A 5,587-nucleotide genomic window follows, 5' to 3' on the forward strand; every position below is an offset into this window, starting at 1 on the left:
TAACCCAAGCTTAACTCATTTAAAACTCTGCACTTCTCCCCATGGGTAGATACTGAATCACAAGCCACTATTCACATGTAGCTGCTTCAGTTACCTCTATTATTCATTGCCAAATCCAAACTTACTATTACACTAAAATCTGTTTCAAGTTCTAACTTCAAGAAATGTTAATCTCCAGTAGCAAGGTCAAACAGCTTCCACCACAAAGTAGATTATGATTACATTTGTCTAGTTTTAAGACAAGGGCACAAAAAAAAAAAAAGAATAAATTGGAGAAAAGCCAAAATTTAAAAACCTAAATGACTTGGAAGATAAAAATTGGGAATTTAAATGCTTACTGAAATCCCTGTAGTTTCTGAAGATCCTACAGCCTGGAAGGTTTAGCTGCCCTTGGCTCTACCCTTGCACCTTTAGTTATTTAGTGTTTACTTCATCTTTTGGTGGTATTTCCTGGGTATATTCTGCTAAACCATAAACATGAGAAACCATGGATGCAAAAGGGCAGAATTGGGAAAAAAAGCAATACTTAATTCTGGTACCTAGCAGTTAAAGTGCAGATATGTGACAAGGAAGACCAAGATTAGGAGTGGTTTAAACAAGAGAAATTTAGGCAAAATCCATCCTGGTGTACATCACCCCTGCTTCCCAAAAAGCTGGTGCCAGTCTAGCAGATGTCTCAAGATTTTCTAGTCCTCTGGTCATTCAGAAGACCACAAGACAAGGGAGCAGAAGCAGGCCATTTGGCCCATCGAGTCTGCTCCAAGGAAAAGGGAAAAAGAAATGGGGAATGGGGGCGGGGGGGGGAAGAACCTATTCTAATCCCAATTTCCGGCCTTATCCCCATATCCCTTCATACCCTGACTATTTAGATATCTGTCTATCTCCTCCTTGAACACCCCCACTGATCTGGCCTCCACTGCTGTACATGGCAAGGAGTTCCACAAATTCACCACCCTCTGGTTAAAGAAATTTCTCCTCATCTGTTTTGAAACTGTACCCTCTAATTCTAAGATTGTGCCCTCTGGTCCTGAACCCTCTCCAACATCTGCACATCCTTCCTAAGACATGGGGCCCAAAACTGCACACAATATTCCAAATTAGGCCTCACTAGTGCCCTGTAGAGCCTCATCAACACTTCCTTACTTTTATACACTACCTCTTGAAATGAATGCCAACATAGCATTCGCTTTCTTTACCACTGATCTGACCTGGTGGTTAACCTTAAAGGTATCCTGCACGAGTACCCCCAAGTCCCTTTGTACTTCCGTACTTTGAATCTTCTCCTTTGGAAGCAGAAATAAGCAGGCAGATTATTATCTAAAGTGTAAAACTGCACATTTCTCAACATTGAATCTCATCTGCCATTTCCTTGCCCATTCTCTTAAACTGTCTAGGTCTCTCTGCAACCTTTCTATCTCCTCAATACTCCCTACTCCTCCACCTATCTTGGTGTCATTTGCAAACTTAGCCACAAAACCATTATTCCATTATCCAAATAGTTGATGTACAAGGTAAAAAGGAGCAACCCCAACACTGACCCGTGGCACACCACTAGTAACCGGTAACCAACCAGAACGAGATCCTTTTATTTCCACTCTGCTTCCTGCCAACCAGCCAATGCTCCACCCATTCTGTTATCCTACCCGTAATTCCATGACCTCTCATCTTATTAATCAGTCTCTTGTGAGGGACCTTATCGAAGGCCTTTTGAAAGTCTAAATACACAACATCCACAGCCTCTCCCTTATCCACCTTGCCTGTGATTTCTTCAAAAAACTCCAATAGGTTGGTCAGGCAGGATCTTCCTTTCACAAAACCATGTTGGCTAGGACCTATCTTGCCTTGCACCTCTAGGTATTCCATAACCCCATCCTGGAGGGGAGATTCCAATAATTTTCCCACCACTGATGTCAGACCAATAGGTCTGTAATTTCCTTTATGCTGCCTCCCACCTTTCTTATACAATGGAACTACATTTGCAACCCTCCAGTCCTCTGGAACCATGCCGGAATCTGTCGATTCCTGGAAAATTATCACCAATGCCTCCACTATCTCTAAAGCCACCTCCTTCAGAACCCGGGGATGCACCTCATCCGGTCCAGGAGACTTATCAGTCTTTAGCCCATTTAGTTTTCCTAGCACCTTCTCCCTAGTAATCTTAACTGAACTCAGTTCCATTTCGTGAGTCTCCTGACTAACTGGCACATTGCTGATGTCCTCCATGGTGAAGACAGATGCAAAATATTCATTCAATTCCTCTGCCATCTCTCTATTGTCCATTACAATACCTCCTGCACCGTTATCGATTGGTCCTATATCAACCTGTGTCTTTTACTCCTTATGTATCTAAAAAAACTCTTAGTATCCTTTCGAATGTTATCTGCCAACTTCCTTTCATAATTCATCTTTTCTTTCCTAATGACCTTCTTAGTTTCTCTGCAGGTTTTTAAAAGCTTCCCAGTCTTCTGTTTTCCCACTAATTTTTGCTTTTGTACGCCGCCCCTTTTGCTTTTATTTTAGCCTTCACCTCTCGTTATCCACATTTGTGCTGTTTTTCCATTAAAAACTTTTTCCTTGGAATATCTATCCTGCATTTTCCTTATTTCCTGTAGAAATTCCTTCCATTTCTCCTCTGCCGTCCCTCCAGCTAGCTTACTCTTCCAATCAATTTGGGCCAACTCCTCTCTACCATTGGTGTATTGATATTTCAGTGGAACAAAGGAAATTACAGTTATCAGCTTCTCCTTCTCAAACTTGAAACTGAACTCAATCATATTGTGATCACTAGTTCCTAATGGTTCCTTTACCTTTAGTTCCCCAATTATCTCCGGTTCATTACACAGCACCCAATCCAAAACAGCTGATCCCCTGGTGGGCTCTTCAAGTTGCTCCAGAAAAAAGTCTTAGACATGCCACAAACTCACTCTCCTGAGTTCTACTGCCTTGCTGGATTTCCCAGTCCACCTTCATGTTAAAATCCCCCATAATTATCTTCACATTGGCACGCTTTTTCCTATCTCAAACTGCAACTTATCGTCTACTTCCTGACTGCTATTAGGGGGCCTATATATAACTGCTACTATTGTCCTTTTACCCTTGCTATTTCTTAGCTCCACCCATAAGGATTCCACCTCCTCTGACCCAATGTCCTTCTTTTCTATTGATTTTATATCACTACTAACCATCATGGCCACACCTCCCCCTCTGCCTACCTGCCTATCCTTCCTATACACTGTGTACCCCTGGACATTCAGTTCCCAATCACATCCATCATAAAGCCATGACTCGGTGATTGCCACAATGTCGTATTTATTAACCTGTAGTTGTGCCACTAGGTCATCTACTTTATTCCTAATGCTATGTGCATTTAACTATAGTACATTTAGTCTGGTATCTGCTATTGATTTTGTTGTACTTCTATTGTTCAGCAGAAGATAATATCCCACTCCTCCAGGGGATTTTGCTGATCAATTCCTTGCATCCCTGCACAGAACCTCAAACCTATGCTAATGTCTCTCTGCTTCCTTCATGAACCACATCCTCTGGCTATTTGAAACCAGAGGTATCATCCCCAATACTGGATTGAGTCTGAAGAAATACCTGCCTCTTCCCTCCCAAGCAGAATTCAAACCACCACAGGCTACATCACATGCCAATTCATCACTAGATAGCAAATCCAAAGGATGAGGCAAGGAAATCATCCAGAATTCTTTGACTAAAATACAAAACTGTTGGTGGATGAGTGGGATCATGGCAGTTGGGTCATGAGATGACCACTAAACCTACAGACACAGGTAGTGATGGGATTGGAGTACAGAAGTAGTGAGGAGATCTTGCTGAGATCATACCAGACTTTTGTGAAGACCAATTGGAAGCTTTGGCAAATCTGATCCCAGGACTAGATATGGACAAACAGATTCCTGGAGTGGGAGATTTTTCCTAAACTTCAGGGACTGAACCAAAGCTCATTGAGAAATACAAGGTTTGACAGGGTAGATACAGACAGGTTTTCCCTCTCGTGCAGAGGAAAATCAAGGAGACCGAAAGGTAGGCTGGCTGTTAACCACGAGGAAGACTTTTCTATACAGTGGGTCGTAGAACATTGCCCTTCTCTACCAGAGGACGACTATGGCAGTCAAGTATATTCAAGGCAGAGACAGATTTAATGGACAAAGGAAACCAGGGTGGGTAGATTTGGGGGGGTGGGGCATTTAAAGGACAAAAATCATGAAACAAAAAAGTTGCCAGTAGGCAGCTCATTGCTAATGAAGTGGCATAGGGATCAAGGGTACAATGGTGGATGCCTCTCCTCCCACCTCACCATCCCCCAGGTTGGCAAGTGCACAAGAATGTAGGAATCAATGATTCATTGTCCTGACTGAGTGGGACATCTCCACCATTAAGGATAGTATTTGTTAGCAGTCCAGTTTACCGAAGCTCTGGCCAAAAGGGATTAGAAAGCACTTGAAGTTGCTACAATTCTGTGTTGCTTCCCAACTTGAAGAATTTCAACCTGCCCTGATATTTTGCCAAAATGTTTAATTCCCGGTGTTTTGCTTCATGCCCTTTATTTACAAAGACAGAATCATAACCCCCATCCCTCATTCCCCCAAACTCTCCAAAAGGTCTGATCAATTCCATTCCTTGCATCCCTGTACAGAATCTCAAACCAATGCCAATTTGTCTGTGCTTCCTTCATGAACCACATCCTCTGGCCCGTTTAAAACAGGAGGTACCATGCTGCAAGAGTACATCTCTAATCCACCAATTTTTTTCCCCACATCCTTTCTGTACTTCCTTTCCTGGAAAACATCCAGAAAGCTCTCGGCATCAAGTTTCCTCCTACCTTGCATATTTGACATCTAGGGACCCAGCCACCCCCCAAAAAACTGTTCAAGTAACCTTGATCTCCCACTGGCATGCCATTCAAATTACAAGATGGTCTTTCAACCACCTTAGCCAGCTCACAGTAATACCGATTTTGCCCTAGTTGAGAATATTCACAACAGGCCTTTGAATTTCGACCCGAGTGTGCTGACTTCTAATGCCCCTTTCACCTGCACACCTTCATTGCCAAAACCCAATGCTCCCAAATTAGTTTATAACCACCCCCTCCCCATTTCTAAAAGCTCCCCAAATGCATCTATGAATTTGCTATCTTTACATCAACACCCATTCAGAAGGAGCGATTTCCAGCCAGTTATTTTTGCACTTTGGTATTTGCCCAATCCTGGGATTAAGAGCTACCAGGTTTGGGAGCTCTTAATCCCAGTAGTGAAACAGGAGTTTAAGCATCCTGTAATGCAATGATAGTAAATTACTTATTTCTGGTAAAAGATTGGGCAGATGAGTGTGAAGGTACAAGAAGCCAACACATTGAATCAGTACTTGAGCATTACAGGTGGATACTGGCCTTTAGATAGGATATCTCCAGTGGTCCTACAGCCACCTTGATCCAAATATTGACCAGAGAACCTAGAATTCCAGTCCTGATCCCAGCTGGCCCAGTGTGGGCAGGGGGTGATGAGCTGCTCAAGGCACTCATTCCCTGGATGCAGAACTGCAACTAAAAAAGTCACAAGCAGGT

The sequence above is a fragment of the Pristis pectinata genome, chromosome 15, assembly GCF_009764475.1.
Source record: "Pristis pectinata isolate sPriPec2 chromosome 15, sPriPec2.1.pri, whole genome shotgun sequence".
NCBI lineage: Eukaryota > Metazoa > Chordata > Chondrichthyes > Rhinopristiformes > Pristidae > Pristis > Pristis pectinata.